General features: G+C 35.2%; 1 long non-coding RNA gene across 2 annotated transcripts; it reads right to left on the bottom strand.

The window, feature by feature from the left end:
- Positions 1-1,516: 1,516 nt before the first annotated feature.
- On the bottom strand, positions 1,517-2,315 carry LOC148182284 (uncharacterized). 2 transcript variants are annotated; one of them, XR_015770907.1, is made up of 3 exons: positions 2,221-2,315; positions 2,050-2,170; positions 1,517-2,001 (listed from the first exon to the last, which is right to left on the bottom strand). It is a non-coding gene; the product is annotated as an uncharacterized LOC148182284 (long non-coding RNA). The 2 variants fall into 2 exon arrangements; XR_015770906.1 differs by having other exon boundaries at positions 1,517-2,170.
- Between the last annotated feature and the right edge of the window lie 6,510 nt (positions 2,316-8,825).

An 8,825-nucleotide genomic window follows, 5' to 3' on the forward strand; every position in this document is an offset into this window, starting at 1 on the left:
CTCATGACCTAGAGAACAAGGGGAGGTGCCGACAGCAATGCAGATTGTAAATTACAAAACAAAAATTGCTTAAGTTTCATAATATTCGAGAAAGGATATAAAATTAACAACCAATCCCGAAAGCTTATTCTAGATGTGGAGTAAAAAATCATCCCAATTTCCTAGGCAATGAGGGTCTGACCAATGTATAGTATGTGCCCATAGTTAGTGATTTTCAAATTCTGTTCAGCTTCCGGATTGGCTACCGTTTTTTTGTCTTAACTCAATTATTTTTTGAGCTAGAAAATTTTTGTTGCAAAATTTTGGTTCAGAGCTGTTGCCTTTTTTCTCTGGGTCACGAGTTCTGGGACATCCTGTATTTAAAACGAAATAACTAAATGTGTAACAGAGAGCATATTCATTTCAATCCAATCGACATTTGGCTCCTTCTTGAAATCATCAGTGATTTATAAAACTCAACATTGATCAATTTAAAAAAAAGAGGTAAGGTATGATAATATTGTTTAAGGCCCCCATAAATATTAAATAAATATTAAATTTTACTCCCCAAATAAGATATTTATTTTTAATCAGCCACTTTTATGGGTGTCTTTTAGTCGTGCTGGGTTACATTATAAGGAATATATCCTTCAACCCTTTGATGTTTAAGATCACATCCTTGAACGCACTTTATACTTGGTTTTTTTGAAGATCTCATGGTTTTCTATGACAAGTAAATATTTTTTTTCCAAACGTCACAAAAAGTCACTATTTTTTAGTCGTTTTTAGACAGTAAAGTAGGCAATTTTGTTATTAGTAATGAAAAGCGCTCGTTGACATGGAATAGTATTTTACATGATTAGTGCGAGAATACAATTTTTGCAGATAAGTGCGACTCTTTCAACACGAGTGCGCCCCGCGCACGAGTGAAGGAATGTCGCACGAATCAGGCAAAATTATTCCCGCACGTCTCTTGTACAACATTTTTTGCACGAAGTTTGTAACAAATTTTCGCCATCATTTATAGTTCGCATTTGTTGGTATAAAAAATCAAGTCGCTGAAGTTTCCAGTTGACAGTTGTCAATTCTGTCAAGCAAAAAGTTCAAAAATAAAGATTTGTATTGATTTGTCCCATGTCTTCGGAAGAAGAGTTTGAATTCGAGTGTACACCACCCGAAGTGAAAAGTGCGGCAACTGCTGCAATAAACAATTTATTGCCGACAAAATCACGCCCCAGATATGAGAGGCCGTTTTCTCAGTTTGTCAAATGGTGCAAAGATAAAAAGATCAAAAATTACTCTGAAAACGTCTTGGTGGCCTATTTTGAAGAAATAAGTTCTACTAAAAAAACATTGTGGCTAATTTATACCATGATACGATCTTGCTTGAATATTAAGAAGGATATAGATATCTCGAAATATCCAAAATTGCTTGCCCTTCTTAAAAGGAAAACGGAACATCACATTCCAAAAAAGTCACAAATACTTGAAGGAGAACATATTACAAAATTTTTGACAGAGGCCCCTAACAAGAATATTTTTTGATGAAAGTGAGTGGTTTGTCTTTATTTAGAAATTTACATTCAAAAATTTAACATTTATATTTTAGACGATTTTGATTATGGGAATTTCTGGAGCCTGCCGCCGAGAAGAAATTTGTAAGATGATGATTGGTGATGTTATCTTTAAAGATTACATAATTTTGGTAAGGTTAAACGGGAATTTGCCATAACCAAAAGGGAATGGGTCGAAATAATAAAGCAATTTGTGAAATTAAGACTACAAGTTGTGACTGACAACAGGAGACTATTTAAATAAATTTAGTTGGTATAAACACCATTGGGAAAATTCCATCATTGATCGCCAAATATCTTGCACTTCCAAACCCTCATCAATATACTGGCCATTGTTCTCGTAGGAGCAGTGCTACTTTATTAGCAAACAAGGGACTTGACTTTCTAGCCGTTAAAAGACATGGTGGTTGGAAATCTTCCGCAGTAGCGGAAGGGCATATCCAAGATTCTTTAAAAAATAAAATAGAAGTAGCACACACTTTGACAGACACGGAACCTGTAAGATCCATTTCCAACAATTCGTACAATATTAGTAACGCCGTGAGAACTGAAAACACTGCTGGAGTTTCTGGTGTGTCGTTTGCTTCGTGCAGCAACTGCACATTCAACATAAACATCTATAATAATAAAAATTAAAAGTACTCAGTATACTTACTTGATGACCCACATCGATTACTTGAGTATTTGTAAAATAAAACGTTTCACAAAAGCTTAATTTTATTAATCGTTAAAATCATAAAACTTGTTAATGTTTTTTTGAGGTTATGTTTTTCCAAAAGAGCAACAATGATTAAGTTGCTAATAGATGGCGCTGATGGAATTTTTTTCAAAAAATATTAATTTTCTTGTAATTTGTTAACTTATTTAAATAAATATTAATGGAAGAGGATCCCAATGCGTGTTTCTTTAAATTTGTAGTAACCGATATTTTCTATATGGCTTCTATGGCAAAATTTTTGCGTGCATGTTCCCGCACTAGTGCTCGAAAGCCTTAGTTACCGGTGATGGTTGCTATGCGCGAAATCGTTGTTCCTGATCTATGAGTGAAAAAACACTTTTGCTACCTAAGCAGAAAACTATTTGAGACTATTTGTACTATTTGAGACTTACAATTTGCACTTGCACTTGCACGATCTTAACTTTGAAACTGTTTGAAACCAATATTTTTCACAGTAAATTTCATCAATGACAACTACATGCATAGCCATCCATGTTTATAATTCAATTTGCGTTCACTCATTGTCGGTCGTGGAACTAAATCTAACGTTAGGAGAAAAAGTAGTATTTGTTATTTGGCCGAAAAGTGGCTTTGCTGTCTCGCAATTTTGCATACGCTCTCGGCTACGCTAGGCTTCGCCTTGCTACTGCAATTTAATTGCTCGACAAAAAGTACCGCTTTTCTGCCGTATAACAAAATCTACTACAACGTGTTTATAAATGTTTCTAGCATCAAACGCTGGCTATGAAACGTCAACGAAATGTGCCGCTTATTACAAATGTGGGTGCCGATTTGTCAACTGACATTTGCAGTTACCTCAAACATGAAGCAAAGTAAGTTTTGAGAAATAAACTGTTCCAGTTGTAGTTTAAAACCTGAAAATCGAAAACTTGGGCATAAAACCGTAACTAAAACGTCATTGAAATAAGTAACATTATAAATAATTTTCAAGATAGTTATATTCACTATGAAAACAAAGCGGCAAAATAGTGTACGACATGAATTCCAAAGCCACGCTTGATGCTAGAAACATTTATAAACACCTTGTATTATCGCTAGAAGAAGTAATAAGGGCATCAGGTTTGCTGGATGAGAGATATGTTGTTAACCTCATACGAAAACATCATTCTACCATGAGTCATCTGGAAACGCGAAAAAATCATACAGATTCTAATTCTCGAAGACTAGGACAAAGCCGCAAACGTTAAACCAATTCCATAGACAAACGTTTTATTCGACAATCCGCTCCCAGAAATCAAAGACTCACAAGTAATTCCCTCAAAAATGAGCTCGCAACTGTTAAGAATGTTGGAATATCGTCTCGAATAGCAAGAAGACGTTTAAATAAATCAAGATTGAGCAACAGGAAAACCAGTAAAAAAACCATTTCTCACCAGGGAGCAAAACGATGCAAGACTACCTTTCAGTGGAGACTATGAAAATTGAACTATTGACGAATAGTAAACAGTCTTATTATTCTCAGATGAGACAAGAGTGTGTCGCAAAATTTGAGAGCTATTTGTAGGTAGATATACAGGTGTCCCAGAACTCCTGCCTAGCCGAAAACCGGGGATATCGGGAAAAGGTGTGAATGTGTAAATTGCTGAAAAAAAAGTTCCAGCTCCAACAGAAACTGAGAAAAGACATTACAAAGTTGACCAATCACAAGGCCGCGTGGAGATGGTTTGGAGGATACACTGGCGTGTTGCTAAGAAACCAGTTTAAATTTTCTTCTTTGAATTTGGATGAACAATCTGGTCCACTATAAATTTCACTGACGTTAGAATGACAGGCTTCAATAAATCTAACTCATATTGAACTTAGTGTGCAGAAACGGCTCAGCGTACTTTAGAAATTGACTAGAGGGTTGAAGACTACTGGTTGACGAGCGTTGAATGACAAGAGACACACCTGGAGGACAACTGACACAGTAAAAATCCAAGTGGAGTGTGAAACGGCGTTTCTTTTGGTTTTCCTTGCTTGCTGGTTTCCTAGTTGGTGTTTGGTGGTACTCGGAGTACTCGGCGGCGGAATGCCTCGAAATGCGTCTTATTTTTGAAGAGTGCTATCGAAATTAGTATTAGCAGCAAGAACCTACCGAGGACGTTTTCCAGGTTGTGATTATTATCCGGCCAACAAAACGATTCTTAGTGTTGTTTCTCGGGCTGGACACACTGATCAGTTATTAACAGATCGGCGCGAAGTTGGTGGAGCACCAAGACAGGCCAGAACTGTTGAAAATGAAGAAGCCGTTTTGGAAGCGGTTGATGAACACTCCACGCAAAGTATCTGAACTGTGGCACGCCAGTTAGAAATCGGAAAATCTTCTGTACAAAAAATTCTCGCGGCAGATCACCGGCACCCGTACCAAGTCAAAGTTTGGTTAGAAGAGCTCATCTGTGTCTCCAAAATAATGGTGGTTTGTTCAAGCATTTGATTTAACCATTACATCATGTGCCATGTTCTGTTTCTTGTTGTAATAAAAGGGTTCTTTTTACAACCGTCATTGTGTGGTTTTTATCTGTCAAATTGACATTAGATGTCAGTTATAAAAATGTAGTGGACCAAATCAATTTTCCTTTTTAGGATTTAATTATGAAACCCAGCAACGTTAATATTATTTGTGCTTGAGCGTCTGGGATTGGTCAGTTTCGTTAAGCAATTTCTCAATTTTAATGCACATCAGGACAAAACAAATTGCATTTTTGGCGTCCTGATTGCTGTCAGCATCCGCCCTATTTCGGCTAGGCGTGAGTTCTGGGACACCCTGTATGTATGAGCAAAAATTCTATTTTGCTGTGGCTTTTTAAAGTTTTGAGGGAGGATCCTTTTCAAGAGTCACACATAGTTAGTTCCGATTCGTAACGCAAATTATAAATACAAATTACATATTACCTAGAAAACATAATTGTTGAACATGTAATGCCTTTTGCTCTATTTGCGGCCCCCCATTTTCTGTTCATGCAAGGAAACGCTGGCCTTGACGTAGTGAGAACAGTTATAGATTACCTGAAATCTGTGGCTATTCCTGTTATGAACTAGCCAGCCAACAGTCCTGACTTAAATCCCATTGAGTAATTCTGAAATGGGATGAAAAAAATATACCTTAATGATTTGCGTTTGTTTGTTATGTTTTTGTGACAACTTCTTCATAATTCGAAATCGATCTCAAATTAGACTTCCGGTTATCCGATTATCCAAAGTCAGATATACACTCCCGCACTCCAACATTTTTTTAAGTAACTCCAAAATAATTTCTTTCTTCCGCTTTTGTTTGGCGTTTTTTGTTCTCCTGTTTATATACTTCATTGATGCTAACAGCAATTTTTTTCTTTTGTTGATGTTTTAGAAAACATCATTTTTTTTATTTTTTTAATGTAGGGTAGAGGGGGGCATAGTGAGGAACTTAACAATCAATTAGTCACGCATCCTAAAATAATAGGAATTAACAAATTTTTTTTACTAAATATCATAGACTAATGTATTGCGGATGATTTTTGATGTACTTTTTTTGATTACAATAAAAAACTTATGACATGTGAACATTATTTTGAAAAATGGGATTTGCCCCGCTTTGCCCCGTATACAGGCGTAAAGTGGGGTACCCTATGAGGTAATCCAATTTTTAAATATTTTTGTAGTTACCTACTTAGGAAAAGTAACATTTTAAAATTACTTGGTCATCATATTTAGCCACTACATTTGTATGACTAGATTTGAAAAAAACTAATTTCGCAAATTTTTCAATGAAAACACTAGATTTCACACTTTGTTTTATAAAACACACATGGTCAAGTGTCAACTGACAACCAATCAAAACACGCTATTCGACTTTTTTCACGGTGTTTAATTTGAGCAGCAGGAGTTGCCCCCCTATGCCCCCTCTCCCCTACTTTTAGAAATTTTGAAAAAGTAATCGTCTCACATATTTTCACAATCCATCAGCCTATAAATACAAAAACTAAAGTGCTGATTGACGTTTACCATTTTTTTAATATCGTGAAGGTCTTTGACAACGAAACTTCTTTGATTTGTGGTGGCGGAAGTTTTTTTCAAAAAATTAGTGACAGTTTTGTACAGAAATGGTGAAGAAAGTTAAATTACCTCTTACCACAGAATCAGCAAAAATAACCGCGAAATCGCCAAAGAATTAATAATAATTTTAAGTGGGCAAATATTTTTGAGCGGCAGTGTAATTTTAAAACAAGACAAAATAAGACATTTATTTACTTGTGAATGAATGTAACAAAAGGTTACTTCTACAAAATTACAAAAGATGAAATTTTCGGTTTCATGTTTTTCATTCTATGTTAAGGCGGTTAGACACGATTTTTATTCGTAAAAATTTGAGAATTTTTCTTTCAAATTGACGTTCAAGATTTGTCACAAAATTAATGCAGAATTTTTTTTTGTTCGCTAACCTCCAAAATCGGCGGTTTGGGAGTTTATTCTCTTCACTTGGCGCGTTGTTACTGCGCAGAATTGTCAAATTTGTGAATTTTTAAAACATGTTTTAAATTTTTTTTGCAAATAAATGTGATCGTGTCAAACCTCTTTTATAATTATAAAGCTATTTGTAAAGCTTAGTAGGGCAGTTAATTGAAAAAATTGCGATTACTTCTTCGTAAGCTACCAACTTTATCATCTGCACCAGCTAGTTCCAAGTTGATCCAGACAACAAGTAGGTATTGTTATCATCTACATTTAAAAATAGTATATAAATTTGAGTAAATCACAGGAAGCAATAGTTTGTTGAATTTAGTTTTAAGTAAATTCTCTAATCCATCAAATTTATTTATCCCTTTGTCAGGCAATTTAATAAAGAGCCCCAATCTGACTGCTATTAGCTTTTAAATATAAAGAGTTTGATTATTATTAGTGTACACATCTACATACGCTAAAAATTATGAGAATTAATTTTATCATAAATTAAATAAGAAATAAAAAAATGTATGCCCTTCACTATCACCCAAAAATGATGTACAAAACTCAAAATCATGTTTACCTTAAATTTATGACCCTTTAGTCAATAAGCCAAAAATAATTCGATCCAATTTTGTTAGTTATATTAAATCCTTGATGCAAACATATGTTATTACGATAAGTGAAAAAAAAATTATAATACCATTTATATGATCTCATCGAATATGTATCAATTTATGTATTTGCGTTATTAATTTTCGAAGTACACATCAACACGAATTATGGTTCGAAATTAGATAAGCTTAATTCTCCCAATCACTGTACATTTTGGTCGTTTTATTTAAAGATAAATGGTATTGGATTCGTCTTTTCGTTCCATTACGATCCTTCCTGCAAAATACATGTCTACTAGGTCTGAAAACTGCCAGTCCCGGTCCAAATCCTGAGGTAAATGCAGCCAGCGATATGCATATTTGATACGATTTTAATGTGTCTAGAGTCGTAAGCCTCTTATGTGGCATATTGGTGCTGTTGCTGCTGCACTCGCCCCATGAATAAATTATATCAAATATCTATCAAGAGCTCGCTCCGAAAGCCGATCAGATTGGTCCTTTGATGTGTGCGCGATCACACAAAATAAATCTTGGAAAATTTCTTTTCAACAACAAAAATCTGTTGTGACGACAGATCGATTTGCAAGCCAAATAAGACGCTGAACTCGACGTCAGTTACTCTATTTTCCTACTTATACTTTCCTAGCAATGTATTGCAGACCATGAGAATCTCTTTGGTTAGGGTGTATCGCTATTATAATTTGTACAAAGGGCTTTTTGTCGCAATTCGATAACGCAAGCTCGTACGCGTGCCCTTCGACATGACGCCCTTCGTCAAGCACGTGCGTCGGCGTCCCGGGAGTGTTGTAATCTTCGTGGACGGTGGCTGATGAAGCCGTTCCCACACATTTACCTAACGTCGCCCTTGTTTAGTTTAGTGTTGGCTCTTTGCGGCGGATTTTTTGACAAAGGGGGAGCACTTTTTGTCTATGGAACACTGAGTTTGTAAAAAGGGAGCAAACTGGGCAAAATATTAATTACAGTGAATGATAGGTCAGGAGGGAGATGGATGCAAATCGTTTAGAAATAACAGTTTACTGATGACATAACAAAGAATTTATTAAATCCCCCAGACGCTCCGCCAAGGGATTTTTTTTTTTTTCATAAAGCGCACGAAACTATATTTTTCATTTGCTATTTTTAAGCACGTGAATGTGAACAAAACAATATTAACAAGTCAACATACAGAGTCATTTTGAAATGGTAATTGAGATGTTGTACGGTCAGGTCAGGTCAGCTTTACTACAAAAAATTTACTGTACTGTATGATTTTGAAAACTACCTTCATAAAACAGCGTTTTTTTTCTCAAATTTTAAACATGATTTGCAGGTTTAGATTAAAAATAGAAATTTTTATTTAGTTATGTCATAAAGAATTTAAATTACCGAGTGTTTTCTCAAAAACTCCAAAATTGATAAATATTTTAATTCTTAGGTGTCACGACGCCAAACTAACACTGATAAAAAACTAATTTTTGCATCCGATTTTGGAACATGATCAACCGTAAGCGTATGGAA

The sequence above is a fragment of the Gnatocerus cornutus genome, chromosome 1 (assembly GCF_029298725.1).
Source record: "Gnatocerus cornutus isolate USDA-ARS CGAHR chromosome 1, icGnaCorn1.1, whole genome shotgun sequence".
NCBI lineage: Eukaryota > Metazoa > Arthropoda > Insecta > Coleoptera > Tenebrionidae > Gnatocerus > Gnatocerus cornutus.